The following is an 8,700-nucleotide window of genomic DNA, read 5'->3' on the forward strand; positions in this document are numbered from 1 at the left end:
GCTGCCTTTTCCTTTGGTTCACAATAAAGGATGTTGATGAGGAGAAACTGGTGTTTGGCTAATTTACTGCACTGATGATATAGATGCCCCTGTAAAGTGCTCAAAATGTGTCCCACCCCCAATTCCCACACTGCAAAAATATGTTCGGGGCGGGACTTACAATTTTCAGCGAATTGCTCTATTTTCCCCACGATGGATAAGCTCTCCAATGTGACAGAAACCGGGACTATATTTTAATACAGGGGCCCAATCACAACTTTGCCGAGAAAAACCAGAAACCTGCTGTTGCATGGAGTAAGCTATTGCAAATTCATTGCCAGAAACGTCTATGGTCTATTGGCTTCAGTGAACCAAGAGAGGATTCTCAAGCCTACAATGTTTCCAGCTATCATCTCAAGAATTGCTAATGAACCTGACTTTCTTGATGCTTAAGAATTCAAGGAGTTAAAACACATAGGGGAGGGTTTTCCAGCCACGCTCACCCCAAAGCCGAAAAATTCCACCCGAGGTCAACTGACCTTTGCATGGTCCGTGTCCAGTCCACTATGATTTGAAAATTCCACCCTTATTCTTTAAAAGTACATCTTGTTGTAGTTAATCGAGAGGTGGTAAAAGAGGATCCAACCCCACCATTTCTACCCCATCCATAACAAAACAAATCAATGGGAAGAGTCCTGGTAAACCAAGCAGGACAAACTCAGTCAAAGGTCACTCCAAAACAATCTACAGTCATCTCAGATTGACCACCTAAGTGGTAACTGCATAGTTTAATTGAAATTGCTTTGTTTAGAATTCTCAATTTAAGTATTGGATTTAGTGCCAGCTGGTGTCAGTTGTAATTCTCGGGTCTGTAACCTTAATAGAGAGATAAAATGGACATACGGTATCCTTTTACATTAAAAATAATCACTCCATTTCAAAGATTGAAGAGTATCTAAAACACAAACAAGCCCAATGCAACAAAACTCGAATGAATCATAATGTGTCATGCCTGCCACATTCTAAAATTAACCATAATGGAGCCAATGAAGGTTTTCAATTAAATGATAGTAACTTCCTGAACACCACTCACCTGCAGTGCCTTTATGTAAATCTGTATAAGGCCATGACAGTACTATGAAGCAGAATTCATTGAAAATAGTATCCGTAAGATATGAACAATGAAGTGTGATCTGCTGACTTGAAAAATTATATAGAAATGAATTAGAACTGTATTAGAAACTCGAGTAAAATTTGTACATATTGTACCCATTGCCAGAAAATAATATTGTCGCTCTGTACAGTAAGATCCACCACAAGTAGTCTGTGCTGTAAGTACAGTGGATTCTATGCTTGAAAGTTTTGAAAATTACATTGTAAATGTTATGACATAATGTGGAGACTTTTGTTTGCTCTCTGTGAATTAGTATCAATTAAACTCTGTAAGATGATTATTTTTAATGGATTTATTGTTATCTGCGTAATGATATGTGTGAAAAATAAATGGTCAATAAAAAGATTTTTGTATTTTTATTCAAAATAGTCAGATGAACACTGGAAGAGACATTTGCAATGCTTAAATGATTGAACGATTACCTAAATAATTTATGGAAATTTGGGTTTAGTAGGCTACATTTATTTCTGCAGCAACTCAAAAGACATAATTGCCTGCTGCATAGCACCAAAATAGATTGTTATGAAACTCTATGGCACAAGTACCAAAATTGATCAAGCTGGCTAACAGAATGTTGGTGGAAAGTGTTTTAATACATAGGGGATGAAGATGTGCTTCTTTCGTACAAAGTCTTGATCATCTTCCATTTGGAGTATTGCACTTTGTTCTTGGCATTGCATCTCAAAAAGATATATTGGACTTCAGTATGCAGCATCGATTCAATAAAATGTCACCAGAGCTTAAAAAGTTAAATTATAAGGATGGGGTGCATAAAATTGTGTTGTATTTTCAACTAAGTGCTTTGAAGAGTGATCTAATTGAGGTATTTAATATAATGAAAGGCCTGAATAGAATCATAGCATCCCGAGAGTGCAGAAGAAGGCTATTCAGCCCATTGAGCCTACACCAACAACAATCCTACCCAGGCCCTATCCCTGCAACCTCGCGCACCCATCCTGGTAATTGCCCTGACACTAAGGGGCAATTTATCATGGCCAATCAACCTAACCTGCACATCTTTGGACTGTGGGAGGAAACCCTTGCAGACACGGGGAGAATGTGCAAACTCACACAGACAGTCACCCGCGGCCAGAATTGAACCGAGGCCCCTGGCCCTGTGAGGCGGCAGTGTTAACCACTGTGCCACTGTGAATTCCAGAAAAGTTATTTCCTCTGGTAAAGGGAAACAAAAAGGCATGACCTTCAATGTGGAATGAGGAAGAAGTGGAATAAGGGAAGAAGGATCAGGTATGCAGATACCCCCATCATCGATTCTTCCAGTACTGCCTGCATCCACAAGCTCGGTGATGCCATTTTTCCATGACGTTCAGTACCATCCTCACCATCGGGGTTTAAGCAGGCAGGTATGTTTGTCCTGCTCGAATTCCTTTCTGCTATCTCCTGTTACACACCACATTCTCCTGCTGGAAAGAGGGAAGTGTGTCGGTGAGCGGCCTGCAACATCTTTGGGTGATGCACCTCTTGTGGCTGAAAAGCTACAAGTGTCTGTGTGAGCTGTGAGCTGATGGGTTGAGTAAGGCTTGCAAGAACAAAGAAAGAACAAAGAAAATTACAGCACAGGAACAGGCCCTTCAGTTCTCCAAGCCTACACCGACCATGCTGCCCATCTGAACTAAAACCCCAACCCTTCCGGGAACCATATCCCTTCATTCCCACCCTATTCATGTATTTGTCAAGACACCTCTTAAAAGTGTTCCATCTGTGAGGATGAGGATTAGGTAAAATATTTCACTTGAAGGAGTGAGTGCTGATTAAAAGAGGCTAATGGAAGTTTCGGGAATTAACAATGAATAAGACAGGCGGTGCAGTTGGTAGAATATATAATTTGAAAAAGAGAAATCACTCATTTTGATGGAAATCTGTCAGCTTATTACATTTCTTCTTGCACTGAATGCATGATATTGGAGCTATACTCCTGGTATTGATCTCCACGTTTCCTTCTTCCTATTTCCTCCTCCCCCTTCCCTTGAGAATCAAAGAGTAAGGGTAGATAGAGATAAATTACTTCCTTCTCTGGGAGAGTCAGAACAGGAGAGCTTAACATTAAGATTAGAAGTAAGCCATTCAGCTATGATGTCAGGAGGAACACCTTCATGTAAAGAGAAATGGAGTCTGGAATAGCTCTTGAGGTTGGATCAATTGCAACTTTAAAAACTGAGATTGGTAGATTTTTGTTTAACTGGGGTATTACGGATTACAAAACCAAACTGCAGAAATAGAGTTAAAATACCGATCTGCACATTCTAACTGAACGGTGGAACAGATTCAAAGTGTTGAACGGCCTACTCTCGTTCATATCGTCATAAACTATGTTGGTAACATTGTTATGCAGATCTAAACTCAGGCCAAAAGAGAATACAGGATGATATGTTCAACCTACGTTTGAGAGTTCTGTGTTAGGTTACGAATTAGATGACAACCAATTTTTCCTGCTGAAACAATGAAACAACATTTCTTGCTGAATTAATTTATGACATAAATCTAGCCAAAATCCCTCAGTTGATTTGACTTAGTTTAATTGTTTGAGCCAAAAAGTTTGATTAGCTAAAATATCAACTGTGATCAACAGTGGTATACTGCCACCAAGCTGCAGCCATAGCAGAAATGATTTATCCTCAACAAGTTTAATAATGGACATAAAAGCTAGTCAAGACATGGCAACTGGATAAATGCACAATGAAACATAAATAATATTGTCATTTAGACAGCAGGGTAAAGAAGCAATTTAGAAATACTGAATATTATTTAAATGCTTTGGCTTGCTATACAACCTCAAAAACATGTTCTGAAATATATTTGAGAAGGTAAACATATTTTCAGTACCAGACAGTATCAATACCATGGACCAGATTGTCTTAATAAAACATAACGGTCAACAGAAATTGCTTTGTTAGTTTTTCTTCATGGACTCACTTACTGGGACAGGAAAAAAGTAAATGGGCTTTGCAAAAATTGACATTTAGCATCGGTCGGACAATAAATATTGGGTACAGCTATTGGTACAAAAGAGACTTTCCCTTTATTATCAGTCAGTGGTCCAAAACTCTAAAAAGATTTTCCTTGATCCCTTAAACTTCATATAGTTCAAATTCTATGATTGATCAATGCTTTCCATCAGATTAAGTTCTTGCCCTGTTCTCGTAACTGTGCTCTCAGGTTAGCACAGTGGTTAGCACTGCTGTCTCACAGCGCCAGGGACCTGGATTCGATTCCCTGCTTATAAGAACATAAGAACATAAGAAATAGGAGCAGGAGTAGGCCATCTAGCCCCTCGAGCCTGCCCCGCCATCCAATAAGATCATGGCTGATCTGAAGTGGATCAGTCCCACTTACCCGCCTGATCCCTATAACCCCTAATTCCCTTACCGATCAGGAATCCATCTATCCGTGATTTAAACATATTCAACGAGGTAGCCTCCACCACTTCAGTGGGCAGAGAATTCCAGAGATTCACCACCCTCTGAGAGAAGAAGTTCCTCCTCAATTCTGTCCTAAACTGACCCCCCTTTATTTTGAGGCTGTGCCCTCTAGTTCTAGCTTCCTTTCTAAGTGGAAAGAATCTCTCCACCTCTACCCTATCCAGCCCCTTCATTATCTTATAGGTCTCTATAAGATCCCCCCTCAGCCTTCTAAATTCCAACGAGTACAAACCCCATCTGCTCAGTCTCTCCTCATAATCAACACCCCTCATCTCTGGTATCAACCTGGTGAACCTTCTCTGCACTCCCTCCAAGGCCAATATATCCTTCCGCAAATAAGGGGACCAATACTGCACACAGTATTCCAGCTGTGGCCTCACCAATGCCCTGTACAGATGCAGCAAGACATCTCTGTTTTATATTCTATCCCCCTTGCGATATAGGCCAACATCCCACTTGGGTCACTGTCTGTGTGGAGTTTGCACGTTCTCCCCATGTCTGCATGGGTTTCCTCCAGGTGCTCCGGTTTCCTCCCACAGATCGAAAGATGTGCTGATTAGGTGCATTGGCCATGCTAAATTCTTCCTCAGTGTACCCGAACAGGCGCCAGAGAGTGGCAACTAGGGGATTTTCACAGTAACTTCATTGCAGTGTTAATGTAAGCCTACTTGTGACACTTAATAAATAAACTTAAACTTAACAATGCTTGTTGAGGCCATTCCAAAGGCAGGCTGCAAGTATTTGCGTTAACAGAAAATGTAATGCAAAAAGGAATTGTCTGAAGGAAAATAAACACATGGCTGGAATTTCCAGGCCGTTCACGCCAGTGGGATTCTCTGGTCCTGCTGCAGTGAACAGAGATTTGGCTGAGCGCCAAATTCTCCATTCAAGCTTGCAGCGGCGGCGGGGAGTGAACCGCCAGAAAATTCCAGCCATAGTTAATGATGTTTCTACAGTTGATTTTTGTTTTTAGCTAAGGCTGAAGCAAATAATATTTGGTTGGAACCCAGCATAGTTACCCACTGTGCAAACGCAGTTTACCTTCCAGATGTCAAAAGGCTCAGACATATTGCTGTTAGCAGGAAGTTGTCTAGTTTAACAATTAGCTATGGGTTCCCCTTCTTTCCTCCATTGTGCTGGAAGTTACAATCAGCATATTTATTTATTAGTGTCACAAGTAGGCTTACATTAATACTGCAATGAAGTTGCGGCACGGTAGCAGTGTCACAAGTAGGCTTAGTGTCACAAGTAGTCTTACATTAATACTGCAATGAAGGGCGGCACGGTAGCACAGTGGTTAGCACTGCTGCTTCACAGCTCCAGGGACCTGGGTTCGATTCCCAGGTTGGGTCACTGTCTGTGTGGAGTTTGCACATTCTCCCCGTGTCTGTGTGGGTTTCCTCCTGGTGCTCTGGTTTCCTCCCACAGTCCAAAGATGTGTGGGATAGGTTGATTGGCCATACTAAAAATTGCCCTTAGTGTCCTGAGATGTGTAGGTTAGAGGGGATTAGTGGGTAAATATGTAGGGATATGGGGGTAGGGCCTGGGTGGGATTGTAGTCAGTGCAGACTCGATGGGCTGAATAGCCTCTTTCTATACTGTAGGGTTACCATGAAAATCCCCTAGTGGCCATACTCCTGCGCCTGTTCGGGTACGCTGAAGGAGAATTTGGCATGGCCAATGCACCTAACCAGCACATCTTTCGGACTGTGGGAAGAAACCGGAGCACCCGAAGAAAACCCACGCAGACACGGGGAGAACGTGCAGACTCCACACAGACAGTGACCCGAACCGGGTCCCTGGAACTGTGAGACACCAATGCTAACCACTGTGCATGAAAGTAATTCAGACACGCTGAGCAGCTGGATTAGTGAGTTGATCATAAATATCTTTACAAAAGAAAGTAGATACAGCCCTACTCCCATGCACTTTACATCCTTTATTTTGGGAGGTTGAACAAATTGTGACTAAATTCTGCTCTACTGGCATCATGAATAATGTGCTCTGCAAAGCATTCCCTATAATGATGACAAGACAATAGCTTTTATACAGAATAAATGGTCCCTGGTTGACTTTAACTAACAAAAAGGAAAGCACAGCTGCCGTACTAAAAGCACAACATTTGCTGAATGCAATCTGATTAAGATTTGGGATTTGGGGAGTTGGTGAGGGGGAGGACAAATCTGGGCTTGGTACCTACTGTTTCTTTGGCTGCTATGAAAGCCCTTAAAGTTCCAGAATGAGGTCTACACATACATATTTCTGAGGTGAACTGCGACGGACACCACACTGCTGAAGGACTTAGCACGAGGAAACCTCATTTCCACCAGAAACATGAAGAACAGGCATATCATTTATTTATAAAGCTTATTTATTTATTAGTCACAAGTAGGCTTAGATTAACACTGCAATGAAGTTACTGTGAAAATCCCCTAGTTGCCACACTCTGACACCTGTTCGGGTACACTGAGGGAGAATTTAGCATGGCCAATGCAGCTAACCAGCATGTCTTTCAGACTGTGGGAGGAAACCGGAGCACCCGATTGTTGTCAGCCTCAATGCAACAGAGCCCTACGCTTCAGTCTCAGCCCTTTCTTAACCTCACGCAGCTTAACACAACATGAAGCAACATGGAGGAACGCCTAAAACACTAAAATCAAAGCAAAATACTGCAAATGCCGGAGAGCTGAAATAAAAACAGAAAATGGTGGGAAAACTCAGCAGGTCTGGCAGCATCAGTGCTGAGAGAAACAGAGTTAACAACAAATCAAACTGTTCTGTCACCACTGCTTTTTAAAGGAATCATTAACTATTGAAGATTGCGGCGTTTTCTTGTGGATACAGCTATACATTTTGCATACTTTCTATAGGTGCTTCAACCTTTAAAAGTCTGCAGACAGTGTTGTAGCAGGTGCTCAGCCTGGGCTCATCCAACCCCAGGATCCTTGAGGTGCCCATGAGGTCACCCTCATGCCAGCGTAGGGTAAGGGGTACGTGGGGTGGCCTGTGATTTAAGTGGTGGGGGTGGGGGGAGGATGCCTCTCTTTTCTGAGGGGCTGGAGGTGCTCCCCGAAGCACGCCATGTCCCCACTTGTGATTAGCCGCAGTAAAGCCTGCCCAGTGCCATTCCCACTAATGGTGAATGGCAGGGGGCAGGTGAATGGGCTATGTATTATACTTAGTGGGTCTGCAGAATTATCGGGTTGCTTTGAGCGGGGCTGGCGGGAGGCCAAGTGAATCCCGACATCACTCGCACATGCTGGGAATCCCAGCTGTGGCTAGTGGTTCAGTTTTTTTTATTTGTTCATGGGCCAGCATTTATTGGCATCCCTGAGGATATTTAAGAGTCAATTACATTGCTGTGGATCTGGAGTCACATATAGGCCAGACCAGGTATGAGTGACTGATTTCCTTCCCTAAATGGACATTGGTGAACCAGATGGGTTTTTTTTTAATGACAATTGACAATGGTTTCATGGTCATCATTAGACTTTTAAGTCCAGATAGTTATTGAATTCAAATTTCACCATCTGTCCTGCGTTCTTGCATGTATCTTGTATCCCCCTGAATATACAAGACATGTCAAATCCTTTCCATCCCCTCCTCCAAGATGTCCTGTGCAGCATCCAAAAACATGGGTTTTTGCACTCTCCAATGGACATTCTTTTCTCTTTCCTCAGTCAGATTCATTTGTAGAGTGACTTCCATCACTTGCTTCAGCACAAGTGCCCTTCCCAACCTTTACTAGCTGTAGTGCAATATTGCTTCCCCCTTCCTACTCCTGATACGTACTGCCATCAAAGTTGCCATCGATAATGCTCATTTTTAGGGGATTATCAATTATTTCTGAGTTCAATCAGGTGGGATATTCAAAGGAGTACTCACTGCCACTTAAAGACAAGAAACAAAGGAAAATAATTAGGAATGTGTTACAAGCACCTCGGGTGATATGCAGGCTATATGCTCAGTAGTCACCCATACCTTAATCTTCACTAATATCAATTCTGTTAAAGGTCGCTGTTCAGTCTGAATAAGCTAAGCATTGCAGCAGACATTAGAGAATTAAGGAATTTATCATACAGCATGGAGCTGTGGTGGAAGCAAATA

The sequence above is a fragment of the Mustelus asterias genome, chromosome 16 (assembly GCF_964213995.1).
Source record: "Mustelus asterias chromosome 16, sMusAst1.hap1.1, whole genome shotgun sequence".
Lineage (NCBI taxonomy): Eukaryota > Metazoa > Chordata > Chondrichthyes > Carcharhiniformes > Triakidae > Mustelus > Mustelus asterias.